We start from the raw sequence: 20545 nt of genomic DNA on the forward strand, positions 1-20545 counted from the left end.
AAGGCATACATTGCGATTAGAAGACGAACCACTCATCATTATGAGCAATTTTAAATACTTAAAGCTTTTTAACGGTCTCTTACTTGAATAATTTACTTGATAAGAGAATCCCAGGAGAAGATGAAAGTCCAAGTCAATCAACAGCCAGACCTCAAGATACTGTTAGACCGTTCTTTCAGAAATGGCACGCAATCATCTAAAAATATTTTTTAATCGAAAAATAGACGGTTATTACCACAATACTCAAATATCGACTAAGAACAGCTCAATCGTCCGTAATGTCCACGGAAATTGTAAAGTGCTCGGAACATCGGAAATAATAATTGGTTAAACTGTAAATGTAATGTTAATTATGATTGCTATTCGCACATACCGAAGAAAATAATACTAAGTAAATTAGTGACAGGAATAGGAATGAATAAACCGTGCGAACAATGTCCTGCGCCATGTCATTAATATTAATCAAAATCAAAACAGAGCCGCGATTCTCTAATTCAACTCTACATTTTACGAATGAAATTTTAATTCCATGAGATTCTATTGCAGATTAGCTGACCCGGCAAACTTCGCAGTGCCTCAATCGATAAATAAAAGACCTAAAATTTTGTATAAAATAAACTTAAAAGAAACAAAAGGAATCCATCCGACGGGGGAAACATCAAAGGAAAAATAAAATTGTTATTTTTATTTAGTTCCGAGTATTTTCATATTTATCTACATTTTAAACCTTCTCTGAACTTCCACAAATAATTCAAGACCAAACTTAGCCAAATCGGTCTAACCCCTCTCGAGTTTTAGCGAGACTAACGAACAGCAATTCATTTTGATATAAATAGATAACAATGCCACCGCAATAATTAAAATGCGAATCTCGAAAATTAAAAAGGCCCTCTCAATTATTCAGGCTTGCGACTGTAATATAAACATCCATTAAAATAATATTACTTCAGAACGGATTTTTTTTTACAAAAACGACCAATTGCATACCGTTTTTAAGCACCGGCATTAATTTACTCAATGTCCATATAATTACATAAAGTCATGATTGAACAACACAAGCGTTGGCCTTCCATATTTTGGAACTATACATTGGTAACACTGGCCTTGCATACTTTATTACAATCGATCTAAAAGAATAAGACATTTGACGTAGACCATCCTAAATTGTCACTAGTTAGCTTAAATTGTTGACGAGTTTTTGGAGGACGTAATCAGAGTCGAGAGTCGGGTCTTATTAGAAAACGTATCTGTTTGAAGTTGGCGTTTCTCAAAAATAGAAATGTTTGGATAAAATACCAAAACAAATGACAAAAATACACAAAAATATCTAAACTTAGAAATCTAATTTGGTCGTTCGTTTCGCTTTCAGTGTTTTGGTTTATTTTCTAAATTATTTTAAGCTGAAATGTTTTTTGGTGTTTAAGTATAGCCGTTGGTTTAGAGGCCTTGTCGCCTATCCAGAACTGTTGGACGTACTTGAGTGTTAGGAGGGAGGGCTTGCTAGTGACTTACCGAGAGTCCCTGAAGGAGGCCTAATAGCTCAAGGGCAGCTGTCTTGGTCGTGCATCTACTACCAGGTTGGGGTCCTGCTGTCAAGAGAGAAGAAAGGAGAAGCTCAGTAGGCTCCACTCTTCAGCAAGTTTAATGAGAAAGGTAAGGAAGATATCTAATATCCTTGTTTTATAAGACCCAGATACTTGTCTTTTTAACCCAGGGTAATGTTTTGACAAAAAGGGGGCCCTGGGAAAACAAACTGAACTATTGTTTCTAGAATAAATCATCACTTATCACAAGACCGCTTGTCTGTAAAATTATTGTTTCTTGAATAGATAAAACTCTTGAAAAATATCAAACATTCTACTGTAACTTCAGTATATGATGACGTAAAGCCCCAAAAAGATTATTTAATAATTTTTTTCTTTAATTACAGACAGGTTAGTCGTTTAGTGTTGAGAGTCGGCGCAGCTTTTTCTTAAGATTTGAGTATGACTCCGACGGCTCCGTCAGTCAGGCGCACTTGGGATGGCCAAATGACTAATAACATATTTGACCGTCGCCACCCACAAACCCCCCCTTGGCACGTTTCAGCTATGGTATTTTTTTGCTAGACCAATTACGTCCCTGCTTCGGAATCTAAATTTAGACGAACGAAGTATCTGGTCAGGTTCAAGCCACTGTATTTACGTTGTCAAGGCTATTTATATTAAGTGAACAATTGAATATTGTATGGGTCCTGTCGTTTTCGTTTCGATGTAATTATTCAAGTTTATTTTTGTTTTATCTGTCTCTGTTTGTATACTAAATATGTGCTAGAGTTTTTTTAAGTTATTTTTATTTAATTCTCAATACTAGAGGTCCCGCAGTAGTCGAAATTCGACTATAATTAATTGGAATTGTAAGTTTGTACACTATTATGATTGTATTTTATACTTCTATAATCACAAATTTCGCCAAGACTACACTATAAAAAATATTAACAATGACCAACAATATTTAATCTATTCTCAATTTGACAATAGACGTCAAGAACAAAAGTTTGACAATAAATAGTATGCATGCGTGTGTGCGTCAAATACATGGTATGTAGTGTGTGTAATGTTTTCTTTATTGATTTAATGTATCTTTTATGCATTATTTAAAAAAATATTAGCATTGTGCACTTCTTTTCTATATTCTCTATAAATTAGGAAAATTTCATACTCTTCCGTCCGCGCAATTTTCGTGAAAAGGGATACACAGTTTTTGCTTCACGTATTAATATATAGATAAAGATGACCTTACAGTCCACCTGATGACGACGCAATATGTGCCGTTGTACCTGAGATTTAGAACTTATGTCTGAAGGCACATTAACATTGTTGATGTCTATGGACTCCGGTAACCACTTAAACCTAGATAGGCCGTGAGCTCGTACAGCCATCGAAGCGATGAAACAGCTAAAAACTATTCATTGTAAGCAAAAATAAGCTATAATACAATGTCTACTGCTTTGGAAGGCAGCATATGGCCATCATCGTAGCTTTAACAGAGCAACTAATACTGTCAGATGGGCATATGCCTCATTTAGTTCAATTCGATTCGAATTATATTATTTTAACGTTTTAATGACAGGATTTTACTTCTTGTAATGTCCCTCCAGCTTCTCCGGTCATTGACCCATGAAGAGCTTCGTGGAATGGGATCTCTAGTGTGTGCGGTTTGATCGAACCACCTTGTCGAACTGCGCCCGCGGGGTCTTTTTCCCTCATCTCATCTTCCCTGTCACGAATAGTCTCTCTAGGCTATCAGGTGTTTTCCGAGAAATATGAGCAAAGTTCTCGAGTGCGCGGCAAAGGCATAAGACATAACGTAGACTAAAAAGCACTATTGAATACCAAACTTAATTTAAAAACTACTACAAAACTCGTAGCATCTACGCCGTAGCTTACGTAGTGCGTTCGTAGCGAACGCTGTCTACGAAATTGAATTTATGTTCTACTTACCATCGTAGTGGAATAGCTCATGGCTGTGCCATGTATGTACGGTGTGAAATGGCGATGGTGCCCAGAGATACCACAATGCCAGCGATATAAGTCTTAAGTGCATTTTAATAGCTGTTATTATTTTGCAGCAAAACCTAAAAATATCGGCATAGAAATTTACCACCCTGGCTGTCCCATTAAATTTATATAAAATACATCTTCTAATAATACGGTATGTAACAAATGTTATTCAGTACTAGTAAACCTTCTAGTAGTCTTTCGCGAACATTTTTACTCTGAAAATATCATACTATTTGATGATTCCAATTACAGATAGTTGCATAGCTCGCTGGGAGTACAGGCATCTTTATTTAAATTTTATCTCATAGATGAGTGATCAAGTTCACGGTCTATTTCATAAGATCAAGTGGTTACGAGATCCCATAGACATTACAACTTGATAACCTTCTTGAGATATTAGGTAAATGAAAAGTCTCTATCGTTATCTGTCTTCATCGTGGTTCGTTCGTGAAGTTTTAAAAATGATATTCGTTTTAAAAGTAGTTTACATTATTTTCCATTCCCTTTGTTGATACAGCATAAGCTACGATAATACAATTTTTTTTTTTTATTAGCTTTTTCCCGCGTCTTCATCTACGTAGAAAGTGAAAATATTTTTGAATAATAGAATGTTTAGGAACTATTTAAGGCACCAAGTGATGTTATATAGCCTTTAGCCTACCTCAATAAATGGGCTATCTAACACTGAAATAATTTTTCAAATTGGACCAGTAGTTCCTGAGATTAGCGCGTTCAAACAAACAAACTCTTCAGCTTTATAATATTAGCATAGATGGGTGAGCGAGTTCACTGGGTGCTAAGTGATTACCGGAGCCCATAGACATCTATGAAGTAAATGCCGCCACTCACCTTGAGATATAAGTTCTAAGGTCTCAGTATAGTTACAACGGCTGCCCCACCCTTCAAACCGCAACGCATTACTGCTTCATGGCAGAAATAGACAGGGTGGTGGTACCTACCCGTGCGGACTCACGAGAGGCTGAAAGTTTGCCCACCGTCAATGCATAAAGACAAAGTTCAATTCTGAGGAACAATTTCGAACATCAAGCACACAATAATGTTTATCTTAATCCTTGAGTGGTTCAATGTTAAGTTAATATAAACCGTGTGGGTGTGTTACATGGAAAATTCAATGTAACAAATCATAAAACTTGGAAATTTTGATTAAAGTTTATCTTTAAATCAAATTTTGTAATTTTTGTACGTTAAATTTTATTTAATTTTAGTAATGGTGAATTGTTTTTGATCCTTAAACTAGTAAACGTTTTTGTTGTTAGACGAATAGATAGAAAACGCAGAATCAAATGCGTTACCACTAAAAATACCTACTATAATTGCTGTATCGGTGCTAGTAATGTTACAAGCCTGAGAGAGCTGTGTCTTGAAGATCTTATTTATATATCTTTGACAGCCTTTTTAGTCTGAAGTGGTCATCAAAGCTCATACGTCATAACGAGACGCCATTCAACTTGAAATTTAAGGCCGAAGTCTTAATTATGTATGTAGCCTATTACGGTTGTTCCACCCTTAAAACTGGATCACATGACTGCTTCTTGGTCGAAACACTTAGAATGGTCATCCTACGGTAAATACCCTTGAGGGGGAGGGTGACGGGAGAGACCAAAACCGGAAGAATCCAAAAGGTAGACGTTAAAGGAACGAGATCTTCCGGTGTCTTACTTAATATGGGTGTTCCTCAGGGTTCCATATTGGGTCCCTTCCTATTTCTTGTATATATCAATGATGTGAATGATGCTATCTCGCGCGTGGTACATTAGTTTAGTGTCAATAATCTGTTATTAAATAACAACAAAACAAAATGTATAAAATTTACCACACCTAATGTTACAACAAGTTGACAAACATAGGCTTGCGTTGCCGGCGGCTCGAATTAAGAAAATAAGCAACTCTTTTAGGGGGCTGGGTGTACAGCTTTTCAACAAGATCCCACTAAACGTTCAACTACTACCTGTTCATAGATTTAAGAAAGCTGTTAAGGAACGTTTGTGCAACAAGGCATATTATAAAGTTAAGGATTATTTACTAGATGGCACTACGTGGGAATGAGGCGCTCGCTCCTGGCCTTTTCATTTTTCATTATTATTATTTTTTTTTTAATTGTATTTTTTTTGACTTGTTTTTTCTTTTATTGTGAATATTTCTATTTATTTAAAAAAAACAAAATATTTGAGAAAAAACAAAAAAAAAAGCCCGCTGAGTTTGTTTCGCCGGTTCTTCTCAGGACTGTGGCTTTTTTTGGAACCGGTGGTAGAGTTAACATTGTTATTTGTATTTTCACATTCAACAAGTGTGTCATACTGACATCTAAGTTGAAATAAATGATTTTGAATTGAATTTATAATAATAATAATAATAAAGATCATTTATTGCCTTTCACATCATAAAATGAAATACAAAAAAAAAAGAAAAGCAAAAAAAAGAGAAAAAGGCAAAAGGAGGTGGCTCAGCTATTGCTGTTCAAGGTTGATAAATTGAACAGCGCTGATTTTCAGTCACCCCCGTTTCCCTTTGGTTCTTTGCGGGAATGAAGACTCCGTACGTGTGTACATACTCAGAATATGGTATAAATTAGTAAAATTAGTAAATTATAAAAATTTAAGAAAAAAACAAAATAAAAATCAAATTAAATGGTGAACCAGAAAACAAAACCAAAAATTTAAGAAAAAAACAAAACAAAAATCAAATTAAACGGTGAACCCGAATACAAAACATAATAACTGTGGGCAGCCTAAAAAAATAAAAATAAATAAAAATTTAATAAAAGGAAGTTTTCACGAGCTAGGATTAAATTAGTTACTATAAATACTATAAATTAGATTAGTTTTTGTGAGTCCAAAAGAATTGAATGATTTTAAACGATTAATAAAGCCATGCTTTGTTACAATGTGACGAATAGGTGGTGGGAGATCATTCCAGCAATGCGTAGCTGCGTATTTAAACGCTCCCCGAAAAGCAGCTGTTCTGTATTTGGGCGTCAATAATGGCTTAACAGTAGCTCGTGAGCCATACCTGTACTGAGTACTTCTCCAATCTAACTTCTCATACAAGTACCTAGGTTCATGTGTCGAAATCACTCCAAATAGTAAGACGTAATTTGTAAGTAATTTGAGACGTGCTACGCACTAAACGCTTCACTTTCCCCCCTTTGCCTTTTGATGAGTTTTGTCTCAAGCGAGGCTTGGACGTCGTTTTTTGAGCGACAGGAGGTTTTAGTCAGTTCAATTCCAACATGCTCCACCCGCCATCCCTAGTGGAGGACGGAAGTCCAGCAATTTCCTCCTGACAAAAAAAACGGGAATTACTCTTTGGCAATGGTAGTACGCTGGTATATAATATTCCAAAGATGCCCATCTGTCAGCTGTCCATCTGCTGCCCTTTCTCGTTCTTTACGAAATCCACGGGAACTGTGCTAATCTAAGTCTAGTTTTTATACTCCGGTGAGTACTTAACACCAAGTGAGCCATCAATTCAACTTCGCATACTATACAACAACATTAATACACATTGCGACTCTGTTGGGGTTCAAATCATGAATTCAGATACATTTTGAATATGATTTCAAAAGTTTATTTGTCGGTTTTTTTTTAACAGACAGAGAGAAAGGATATAATATACTAGAAACAGATACGAATTTAATCATTAAGATATTTTTGCTAACCAATAACTCATAGCTTTGAGTAATTGGACCTGAATATGTGTTTCATCATTTTATAATCACTTAACCTAAGTGAAATGTGTGTGCACACTTGGTGGTTGATAAAAAGAAAATAGTTAGTGCTTTCACACATTTACAGGTACAGAGGTGCAATAAGGCTGCGAACACAACAGGTGCCTTCAGTAGCTCTCACTTCATTCGGCAGCAACCGCCGTAGCTGCCACACGTACGCTCAAAAGCTCTGTAGCTCACAATCGAGCTTTCACAAAGAGCCAGTGAAAAGTTTTATGAAATATAATCTAAAATGTGTCGGTCATACGATCTTTTTTTTTAATTAATATTTTGGCAATTCAATGCAGCGTATTAGTGTTATTTTTTTATTGTAAAATGGACTGTGTGTGCTTTTAAAAGGTGAGTTTCTTTTTTGTTGAACAATCATTGAATTAAAATTTACGTTATAAAATTTTAATTAGACCTTTCTAGAATATGTAGATAGTCTCACGTAAATCAAACATTATTGATTTTATATTGCTATTTATGAGATTTTGTGTATTATGTTGTACAAAAGAATAAGCGTCAGTCATTTATGTAATATAATTTGTGACAAAATCGAGAGTATAAATAGAACAAGCATTCATTTGAACCCCAATGAAGTTATTTTAATGGCCTTCTACGACGCGGCTACGAAAATGTGACAGCTTAATATTATGCAATAAAAACTCATTATAACAAACTCTACGTAATATGACTAAAGAAAATTACCAACTATTATCGAGCGGGCATAAAAGGGCATATTTAAATCACGAGAAGCCTTGATTTTATTTGAAATGAATTAATATTTTGTATTTAAGCTGTACATTATAATTAGGTTTAAAAAATTAATATGCTACTTGTGGTGAATAAAGTATTCTTTTTACATATTTGAATAGAAAAGTTTATTGGTCACCCACTGGCATTTCACTCTGAAACAAGAACGTCTAATCACTTAATGGGAGAAATAGGAAAAATGGTACCAACATCTTGCCTGTTTCACGAATAAATCGGTCAATTTGTAAATTTAGCGAATCAATCGTTCATACTGTCTTCCTAACGAAATTTATCCATGACTGCGTTCGCAAAAGTCCAAAGTAATGTATAGTTTGATGAACTCCCAGTTTTTGACGTAGCCGTTGAGCTATCAATCAAATTTGATAGACGATCGAATGTTCGATTCAGCTTTTCCTGGTAGGGGAGAGTGATTGAAATAATAAATGGAATCGTCAATCAGTTTAACTGGTTCGGAGGGATTATTGTTTTTTTCTTATTATTATAGATTAAAGCATGAACAAAAAAAAAAATTAATTTTTTTTTTACTTCTGATAGGACTTCTTGTGAGTCCGCGCGGGTAGGTACCACCGCCCTGCCTATTTCTGCCGTAAAGCAGTAATGCGTTTCAGTCTGAAGGGTAGGGCAGCCGTTGTAACTATACTGAGATCTCAAAACTTATATCTCAAGGTGGGTGGCGCGTCTACGTTGTAGATGTCTATGGGCTCCACTAACCACTTAACACCAGGTGGGCTGTGAGCTCGTCCACCCATCTAAGCAATAAAAAAAAACCTTAATTATTTAATACGTAGTCAAATTTATTATAGTTAATAAACTTTATTATAATAATTATATAATAAATAATAATAATATATAATAATATATAATATATAATAATATATAATAATAATAATAAATAATCATTATATAATAAAATATTATAGTTAATAAACTTTATTATAATAATAAAATTAGCTCACACGATTTCTTAGGATTATAGCATTGACACGTGTCTATAATACTTTGTATACATCTTAGTAATAACGTAAAGATTGTCAGAACGTTAATCGCAGTGATTTTGCAATATAGAAAAATATATAAAGAAAATATTAGGTACATCAGATAAGTTAAAAACAATTTTATTTAATATCTGAGCTTTTGCTTTTCTTTTGAATGAAAAACAAAATGTCATCTAAAAAAGCGTCAATTGTTCTTTCGCTGCGCTAAGTCTTGATTTTAATAAAAAAGTTTTATTTATTTATTGCTTAAATGGGTAGACGAGCTCACAGCCCACCTGGCGTTAAGTGGCTACTGGAGCCCATGGACATTTATAACGTAAGTGGCCCCCATCTTGAGATAGGAGTTCTAAGGTCTCAGTATAGTTACAACGGCTGCCCCGCCCCTCAAACCGAAACGCATTGCTACTTCACGGTAAAAATAGGCAGGGTGGCGGTACCTACCCGTGCGGACTCATAAGATGTCAACCTTTTACTTAAAAAACAACTTAACTTTGTAAAAAACATCTTGAAGGAGTAATAATAATTACATGCACAATGAGCCGTGGTGCGTAAGTACCACCATCATGTCTACTTCTGCTGCGAAGCATTAACTACGGACTTAGGCTATAAGCTGTCTAATTAGTCCAAAAAAATATAGCTATCCAGTATCTAATTTCCAATCTAGTCCCTGTGACTTCGTATTCCCAATTTTTTTGCAGTACAACCTCCGCTTTCATTAGAATAGATGTAGGAAGGGGGCATTAAATTTTTCATATATATGAGCTTCTGGTACCGCTTATAATAAAGCTAGCAATGAGGCCTTAGTACTTGGTGGCTTTTTATACACAAACATATTAGTTAAAACCGGTCAAGCCCCACTTTCACTATCTCTACATTGTCATGTACGAAAAACCACTTTTTTTTTGTCGTTCGTTTTATAACTTTAAACCAATGCTCTATTCTGATGCATAAGCTACATTGTGAAGTTTCATCAATTTATCCAGTAGCTTTTGTGTGAAAAAGTAATAAAATTCCTTCCTTACAAGCTTTCACGTTCACAATGTTAGTAGGTTATACATATAAATCACTATGTCGCACAGTTTCCTCTGCTTACACAACGGTTTTCCATCTCAAAGGATTTTCATATCAAAAGCCCACGTTTGGCGTACCCGAATCTATTTTGGGCAATACCCTAAACCAATCAGTTAAAATTCAAGTACAATTAACGCTATTCAAACAGACTTTCAATCGATTAATCTAATTCAAGGAGTTAAGGCTCGGCCTCAACCCAAATATTTGAGGGCTTTTTTTTATTGTTTAGATGGGCGGACGAGCTCACAGCGCACCTAGTGTTAAGCAACATTTACAACGTAAATGCCGCCACCTACCTTGAGATATGGGTTCTAAGGTTTCAGTATAGTTACGACGGCTGCCCCACCCTTCAAGCCGAAACGCGTTACTGCTTCACGGCAGAAATAGGCAGGGTGGTGGTACCTACCTGTGCGGACTCACAAGAGGTCCTAGTAAACAGTTTGCTACCGGTTCTACCAGTTGGCCGCCGTGTAGATTGAATGATATATCTTGCCCTTTCAGTAATGTAGGACCACATAAAGAGTGAGTACGCAAAATGTAGATTTACCATCATTTTTAATTACTGCGATTACCAATTCGAGCCTAAGGCGAATAAACTCCAAAACTCATTTGAAATCGTGATTGGACAGCCTTACCAGACCTTAAAGCTTTGGTCCCGTATCTAGGCTTAAATTTTGAAACGCGATCTGATAATCGTATTAAGCTCGCCATTATGAGGCCGTCTACAGGATTTCCTTTTTAAACAAAGGATTGCTACGCTACGATTGCTCGTGCTGTGTACACAAACATATAGATAAAATGCTAATTTGCTTAATGCGACAACTGAAATTTTGATGTACCTACCGGTGTAGGTGGGATAATTTCACTGAACATTATATTCATGAGGAATGTTTTCGTAATCGATTTTAACGGAGAATTGAATTGATGGAATCGGGGCAGGTGCCAGATTAGTTGTCTGTCTATCTGTCTGTTGATGTCCTTGGACCACAATGGCAAATATATTTTAGCTTAGCTCTGCCTCTGGCATTGCTAAAGTCCATGGGCGACGGTCACCACTAACCATGCACTGGGCCGTATTGTCTGCCGACAATGGTAAAAAAAGTAAAATAGTCCTAACCGTGTAAGATATGATGCTCTAGAAGTCGTTGGCGAGTTTCATTTTTATATATAATGTACATCTATATATTAATACGTGAAGGGAAAAACTTTGTATCCCTTTTTACGAAAATTGCGCGGACGGAGGAGTATGAAAATTTCCACACTTATAGAGAATATAGAGAAGAAGTGCACACTGCTAATATTTTTTTAAAATAATGCATAAAAGATACATTAAATCAATAAAGAAAACATTACACACACTACATACCATGTATTTGACGCACACACGCATGCATACTATTTATTGTCAAACTTTTGTTCTTGACGTCTGTTGTCAAATTAAGAATAGATTAAATATTGTTTCTCTTTGTTAATATTTTTTATAGTGTAGTCTTGGCGAAACTTGTGATTATAGAAGTACTAGCGACCCGCCCTCGCTTCGCTTCGGAAACATTAAAACACACATGAAATCAAAAAAAAAAATTAAAATTAAAAAATTAAAAAAAGTAGCCTATGTTCATCAGGGACAATGTCGGCTTCTAATGGAAAAAGAATTTTTAAAATCGGTCCAGTAGTCGGAGCCTATTCGCAACCAAACAAACAAACAAATCTTTCCTCTTTATAATATTAGTATAGATAAAATACAATCATAATAGTGTACAAACTTACAATTCCAATTAATTATAGTCGAATTTCGACTACTGCGGGATCTCTAGTAAAATATTATTCTTTCACTCTGAAAATCTTCGTCGGAATATATGAAACGTAATTATGTATCATAACATTTCCACAATGTCCTTTTTCTACCCGCATCTGTATCCTAAATCGAAAAGCCTCACTTTATCCTCAAAGACAACTAGCTCATGCATGTCACAAACAAGTTTACGCATGAGGGAATCGATAAAGTGTGAAAACATCTATAATAGACACACCCGGACAATTTTATTGGCACGTTATAACACATTGGCTTAAACTGATCGTTCTTACAAAATATTCATGGGTTTATTCTTTTTAAATTTTGGCGCATATCTTATTGCTGACAGTGACAGTTATTGCTGACATTGCTGGGAATCTGTTATTGTGGTTATTGTTACAGAGATTGCTGACACGTGACTGTGTTCCGTTGAGGCTTCGATGGCCATCCGTGAATACATTTTAAAATGTGGTAAATAAATACATTGAATTAAACTCTTAGAATGACTCAATGCTTGTAACAACGGGTTTTGTTTCCAGAAAAGTTTCCTATGTGCATCGCTGTATTTTTTTTACTGTTTTGTTTTACTAGAATATCAGATGAATTTAATTCGAATTCTAAAGGGCTTGCTTCAGAATATATAGTTCAATGGTGCCTAACTTAATCAACCACAAACAAACTCATAAGCCGTTGTGTATGAAGAAATTACAGATATAAATTCTTATGTGCTATTACCGCTTAGATACTTCAGAACATGCGTGTATTTATTAATAATAACAAGACCGCTTATTAACAAATAACGATTAGTAAAAATTTAATACCATAAATCACTGGTGGTAGGATCTCATGGGAGTCCGCACGGGTAGGTACCACCGCCCTGCCTATTTCCGCCGTGAAGCAGTAATGGGTTTCGGTTCGAAGGGTGGGGTAGCCGTTGTAACTATACTGAGATCTTAGAACTTATATGTCGAGGTGGGTGGCGCATTTACGTTGTAGATGTCTATGGGCTCCAGTAACCACTTAACACCAGGTGGGCTGTGTCCTACTAAGCAATAAAAAAAATGTAGACTAGACCAGATTGAATACCTGGCATTTCGAGCATGGCATGAACCGAGCATTTGAGATAAATCTCTTACACCGGGTGGATTGTGAGCACGTTCACTTATCCACTCAATAATAATAAAAATACTAGTAAAATTACAACATCACAACCAAACACACAACGTAAACAATTACGCATTAAGTTAGTGTCAACAAGAAAAAAAAACATTCAACATTTTCCTATGTCAGTAAACCGACTGTTTAATTAAAGTAATGTCATTTAATTTTGACGTACAAAGACGGTTACGTCACGTTCGACCATCACAAACGGGTTCACGGTTGACGCAGCAGATAAGCTGTCGCCCGGAGAAAGCTCGTGTGATGCCGGATCACATGACGTTTTTGCTCTATACCGTTTTGTGTTTTCGTCTATACGACCTCAGATGCTGATCGAATGAGATTGCCTTTTGTGAAAAAATTCATACGAAAACCTGTAGGATTAATATGAAAATCCCGTATGTTAGTCTTAACTTAGTCACGCAAAAATGGCTCAATAGTTTACATATAGGATGGTTTTTATTTGTATACTAGCTGACTAATACTAACGAGGCTTATGGAGAGTAATTAACGGTAGGCAGCGGCTTGACTCTGCTCCTGGCGTTGCTGAAGTCTATGGGCGACGGTAACCACTTACCATCAGGTGGCCTGTGAGCTCGTCTACACGTCAGTGGTTCCTGGAGCTCTACAACGTAAATGCGCCACCCACCTTGAGATATAAGCTCTAAGGTCTCAAGTATAGTTACAGCGGCTACCCCACCCTTCAAACCGAAACGCATTACTGCTTCACGGACTCACAAGAGGTCCTACCACCAGAACAAATATATAATAATATATATCATCTGGATTTTTGACACACAATTTTTTGACCTAAACAATTAAACGATCCTAAGCACAGCAGAAACACTAAATTAACAAAATAAATAGAAGAGAATATGTCTTGACGGTCGCCCGCTATGACAAGCGCAACTTTAGTGTTCCTTGCTTTTGATTAAAATCACTATTTAGACGATTGAAAATAATTCCTAAATAACAGAATAATTTACCAACAACTATAAAAATAACAAAATAAATTGTAAAAAAAATCGTATTTGGTAAACGCAAAGGCGTTACGGACATATGAAAATAATATATCATACTATAACCCTATGGTAAGAATGGTCAGACTGTATAATGATTAAAATTTGGCTTAATGTCACGGTGACCTTGATATCTTTGAACCTAGACTCGAGGGTTTTGTCAGATGTGTGAAGTATATCCTATTTAACAATGGCTAGTTATGAATATAATATTTGTGTTGGTTGTATTGTTGTCTACTTATGTGGATACCGTTGGTTTTTTTTTTATCGAATTCGCAATTTTATTTTTATTTGTAATTTTTTATGTTTATTTTTTTATTTTATTTTAGTGGCCAAAGCTACATTAATTGATACGGGTTTGCTGAATGCATATACCATTTAGATCGCAATCCAGATTATATTAAGGTACTACTTGTACGATTTTGCTAATATGTACTGTAATGATTGTAGTTTGTTTTGTGCATCAATAAATTATAAAAGAAAAAACAACTCAGATTTCACTGATTTAGTTTTATACAAATAAAAATGTCGCGCGTCGAAATAAATACTCCATACTGAAATTTAATCGAAAAAGAAAAGCTAAAACCACACTGTATTCAAGAAACCAAAATTATCAAATTGTCTACACTTGTCGTGAATGTATGAAAATAACATTATTTAAGCGGAAAATACGGGTGTTTTAAACAACGAGATTCGCTGTTACGATAAACCACCGTTGGAAGATTGTCTGTATAATAGGGGCTCTTGAGTTAACTGCTATTACACAACAATTTTTTTGTCGATAATTCTGTAAAAACGGAACATAGCGAAAACGTTCTATTAAATCCTCTTTTGTAAAGAGTATGTTTGTGTTTGTGTGTGAAGACAATGAATTTAAGCTACTAAGTTCACGTTCAATGACCGAGGTGCGAGAATAGCAATCTGATTCCAGTGGAAGCAGCGGAAGCATATAGGTTTGTTAAGAATGGAACGTATGTAAAGAGTATGAAATGGAACGTTAAGATGTGTGACAGAAAAAAAATGCCACCGTCCCAATTCTACATGTACCTATCTAAAAAAAATATATAAATTACTCTTATACGAAGGAAGTATAAAGTCGCCGTGGCTTTAGTGTAAGACGACTTCTATACGTATCATCGTATCAAGCGATGCAACTATGCCCGTGTTCGAATCCCAGCGACTAGAGTTTTTAAGGAAATACACACGTACTTAAGAGTGTTCAAGAAAGTCCTCCACAACGCGCTTTTGCATAATAAAAATCAAACCCGTAAAATCTCTATTGTGTGATATCTTGTGGCTGGGCATCCTGCAAGCTGGCACGGATAAGTACCAGGATCCTGCCCATTTCTGCCGCAAAACAGATATCGGTTCGGGTCCGATATCTGTGAGCTCCAGTATCTCCTTAACAACCAGGTGAGCCGTGGTCTCGTGGATCCATCCAATAAAAGAACGCCATTCAAACTGTTGTCAGATTTCTTCTGTTGGGCAATAACTACTAAAAAATATGTTTAAGCACTCTAGTGTCCCACTGCTGGGCAAAGGCCCCGCTTCTTAAGTCCATATTATTATTATTTAATAGGAGCGATTTTTTTGTCTAATTACGATCATGTCGTCATCTATATCTTTCGGTTTTAGCTTTGTTGGACCCTTTATCATACTATATATCCCGGTACAAAGGTTATTGTTTATGTCGGAGAGTCTGGGCAGATATTTACAGACACTTCGACCTTCGAGAATATCTCGGGTCTCTACAAAATGATGTAGTTTACTTTACAATAAAATATCTTCTAGCAGACCCATAGAACAAATTAGAATATTTACAAACATATTGAACACATGATAGAACTTTTGGCAGTATTCTATATCATTCCTGGTCGGGCCAAATCCTATACACATATACATCATAATATACGGTATATAATAAAAAACTATTAGTTACACTTCAGTTATGCAATGTTGCCACCCAATTCAAATGAATTAATTATATTGAACTTAAAGCGGCCATTACTAGAGAGCACACCTAGTTTTCTGATTAAATAGAAAACATCGTTAGTGAACACCCTTATTTGAGACCTTCAGCAAGTTCTAAACGAGCATTCGATTTTTGTCAATAAACTACTAATTGACAGTGACAAATTTTGTTGACTCTACCTTAATTGAGCCCAGTGGTCATTTAGAGATCGATACTTTGAGGCCCTTCGGGATTTCCGTGGTAATAGTTTGAAAGTTTAGTTTAAAAGTTGAGAACATTACGCCCAATGAGCTTTCGGTCGGTACATAAATTAGTACGGGGCATGTGTAGGAGTCATAGGGAACTGAATTATTTTTTAAATATTATTGTGAGATCAGGTAAGAGCCATGATCCAGTGCAGGGGAGTTTAGTGGGTAGGGTCCAAAATTACATCCCTTAGGCCCATGGTTTGTTCCCAACATCTGCGGACCGTCCAGTCCCACGTAACCCGCGCGCCCCCTAGGCGCGGGCACATCGTAGGAGGTTCGGCCCCAGACCATAAAAATAGTGTCATGATCTTGCCTAATTTGGCCAATAAGCAGGCAGTTCGAGTTTGAATGTTAACACAGCTTTTAATGCAATAGAGACTTCGAAATCATGTCACAAGTTGGCAGACGAGATTTTTGGTATTGTAAATGCCAGTTGTCACTTAAAGATGATCATGATGATAAAGAAGATGTCACTTAAAAGAAGAGTCATCATATTATACAAGCGCAAGGAAATAGATCGATAGGCATTAAAAAAAAAAACAAGGTTTTTGGGAAGTAGCTAACAGCAAGGTTAACTCACTTTGGGCATACATCGTAATTGCTCACTCTGTTATAAGCTGACGACAATTAAATTAGTGAAGATACGTAAATTACTAATAAAGATGACGTTTAGCTACATCTTTATCTTACCGCCAAATAGAGCCATAAGTCCGAGATTCTTATTGGAAGGCTGTTCGACCAGTTGTGGTACTTTGTTACTGTGGGGATATTCTTTTTTTTTATGAAAATAATTCTAGCGTGGTAAGCAAAAATCTTAAGGCGATTTTATTTTTAATGAATTTCTGATATCTCAGCGCTGTTATTGGCGTTATAGTCACAAATAGACTGAAGGCTGCAGACTGTTACGAGGAGAAAAGTCCCACTACCCTCTTCTTAGTCCATTTTTGGGTGTCACCACTGGAGTTCGATGATTCAGCCCGACATCATGCACAGTATTGCGTTTATGAAGGTTTTTTCTTCTTCAATATTCCCATTCCCTTGGTGAAATTAGCTGGTAGTAAAAACGGATGACTAATAAATAAAAGTATTGCAGTAAAAAATGTGATTTGAGCTTTTCAACGGTCGTATTCGTGGGAGCTCATTAGAACTGGTCCCTGTTACGTCGAGAAGCCGGTCCGCTGTCGGCGAGTGATGAATGGAAAGCGCACATGCGGGCGACCGACGAATTTTCGACATAAATTTTCAATGTCATTGGATTTAATTGTCAACGAAAAGTGCTTTTTTTTCTTTTTCGGTGATGAAAAGCTTACTTAAAGTTTCATAAGTCGTAGCTTCCTGGATTTTTAACATGCACGTGCATTCTCTTTTAACATACGGTAGGATTATATCTCTAATCGGATAGCTATATTCGTGTAGTAATACGTATTGGCTCCGATGATCACTTAATTTTATGTAGTGGTTATTGTAGGGCAATCCTAAGCATTAAGTTTTGTATGACTATTTTTAATGTGGGAACACACTTATAAGTGTGGCAACACAGTCAGTGTAAGACAATAAAAAATTCTGGTTGTACGTGCACGTGTTGTAACTATCTTAAAACAAAATAAAAATAACCTTCGCTCTGAATATAGCTTTATTGAAGCGACCAGTCCAAAATACAGTCCACGCTCTACACAGTGGTTGTATCAATTGATCTACCCATTTAAAATAATTAAAAAATATTTACAGTTTACGAAATCCAATATTTCTAATACGTAGTCGGTACGTAGTGAAGTGAACATTAACATAGTAAAAATATCAAGTATTATTCTATAATATTTTGAATAGATATTTAGCAGGTTAAATTTTTATTACACGATACAAGAATAATGTATGATGGAAGTCATTCGTAAACATATGTTATGTACGTATCTCATTAGAAATGATACCTGCCTGCGACATTCGTACGATAGCACAGACGGATCGCTCAATACGAATGCTCCGGGCGTCTTAAATATACTGTTACGCGCTGGGGTTCGGGATAAATAAAATTTCACCAAAGTACAACTTAAAACTGTATTTAACACTTAGAACACTTAAACACTTCACAAACACTTTAAAACACTCAACAAACACTTTAAAATTCTCAATTCGCTTGTTCCGCTTCGCTTCAGGTGATCCGTTCGCTGTTTCGCTTCGAGTAGTTCCGATTACTAGCTGCCTTCGTGTCATCTCTGCAACGCTTTTATAGTCGATACGACATCCCTAGAATTATCGAGAATATTCCACACATCTCTAGTAGTAGTTTCCACTATCTGACAATAGATGACTTTGTACTTCTCGAGCGTTCTAGGTCCTTCGATATTCGTTCGACTATTCCGCGATAGATGGCGTTACTATTACCGGCGTAACAGTACTTTAGGCCACGATGACTTTTCAGCTATTAATGATACTTTACCTTCTTAATTGTCTTGGTCTTCTACTCCTTCCATATCATTCGTTACCTGCTCATACGGCCTGCACCAGAAAATCAAAGCAATTATTATCTAGAAGCAGGTTTCTTCTGTTTTCCTGTCTATTTTTCTCTACGCGACCAAATTGAATAGCGGCAGAAAATACATGTTTTGACGTTCAACAAGGATGTATAGAATAAGATTTGAGTTGAAATCAATGTGTATAAATCATCATGTTTGAATTCAACAAACAAATGGCAGCGCGATTTTTCATATTCAGACATTATTACGTTCTAGGGTTTTAGGTCTCGGCAATAGAAGCGTCTAGCTGATCCACAAGTTCTACTGTTTGGGGCAAGATAAGTCTGTGAGCCCAGGATTAGGGCTATTTTCTACATAGGATTCTCCTAGATAGGTTCCCTAATTGAGCGTTCAAAAACATTTTAGGAGAATACATTTAGATATTAGAGGTACTGTGAATAAAGATCCCTAAGAACAAGGAAATAAGGTTGATTTTTAAATAACTCTAATTAACCACTACTAAAATGTCGGAATTTCAACTAAAAGGTGATAATCATCTTGCAGTCATAGTCTAGACTGTTTTATTAATGGGTGAACGTTCTCTAAGCTCATCTGTTAATAAGCTTTTGTATAGGAGCCTTTGTGGGATTTTAACATCGACATTGATTTTTTTGTTAGGTTGACATCGCCGAACTCTCTCTAACGCCATGCGGGCTGTAGGCAGGACACATAGACAATGTGTTTCACGCGGAACGCATGTCTCCTCGTTACCCTACCACAGGACGCCGAGTCTGTGTTGTTACGACCATCGGCCTTTCGATCATAAGATTAACCGTCAGAGGTTGACAGAAATACATCGGGCGTCTTAAGCTTTAGGCCACGAAAAATCTATCCTCTTCTTCCACGGTGAAGGAACAAAATCGTGTAATAAAAATCGAACCTGCAAAATTATAATTTGCGTAATTACTGGTGGTAGGACCTCTTGTGAGTTCGCATGGGTAGGTACCACCACCCTGCCTATTTCTGCCGTGAAGCAGTAATGCGTTTCGGTTTGGGTGGGGCAGCCGTTGTAATTATACTGAGACCTTGGAACTCATATCTCAAGGTGGATGGCGGCATTTACGCTGTAGATGTCTATGGGCTCCGGTAACCACTGGGGGCCGTGACCTCGTCCACAAACATAAGCAATAAAAAATAAAAGATAGGTCGTGTGACAAGTCATGCGAGTACCATACTGTCGATTACTGTGACCAAAATACGTCCTACTTGCTGAAGGATGCGGTGGTACTTATTCCATTAGGACCGCTATTTTAACCTCGCGAGTCAAAGCGAGGGACGGAATTCTTGATCGGGTATCTCTAGTTTCCGACACTAAAACAACGGCTGTCTGGTGTAGTGGTAAGTGACATGGTCACTACACAAGGGGGTCGCGGGTTCGAATCCTGCCAAGGGAAGATATTTGTATGATAAATATAAATGTCTTTTCCAGGGTTATGGATGTATATTAAATATATGTATGTGTATAATAGAAATATTACATTTATTTCCGTTATCTGGTACCTGTAACACAAGTTCTTTACGAACTTATCACGGGACCAGTTAACGTGGGGTGATTGTTAGTAAATATTTATTTATTCATTTATTTATTTATCAGGTAACAATTTGATGCTAAATCTAAATCGATATTTAAAAATGCAGATAAAAATGTTTTTTTTTGTCTCACATCCACGTCGCGTGTTGCAGTTTGAAATGCCTATTAAAATCGATTCTGTATAAATTATAAAACGAACA

The 20545-nt window shown here is 36.3% G+C and overlaps 1 protein-coding gene across 5 annotated transcripts in view; it reads left to right on the forward strand.

Annotated features, from left to right (window-relative positions):
- Nucleotides 1-7430: 7430 nt before the first annotated feature.
- 5-HT2B (5-hydroxytryptamine receptor 2B) overlaps nt 7431-20545 on the forward strand; it is a 108344-nt gene continuing 95229 nt past the window's right edge. For all 5 annotated transcript variants that reach the window (XM_028181875.2, XM_089733418.1, XM_089733417.1 and 2 more), the window contains exon 1: nt 7431-7629. The gene's annotated coding sequence lies outside the window, so the exon portion shown is untranslated. The remainder of the gene's footprint in view (nt 7630-20545) is intronic.

Source organism: Bombyx mandarina, chromosome 15 (assembly GCF_030267445.1).
Source record: "Bombyx mandarina strain Sakado chromosome 15, ASM3026744v2".
Taxonomy (NCBI): domain Eukaryota; kingdom Metazoa; phylum Arthropoda; class Insecta; order Lepidoptera; family Bombycidae; genus Bombyx; species Bombyx mandarina.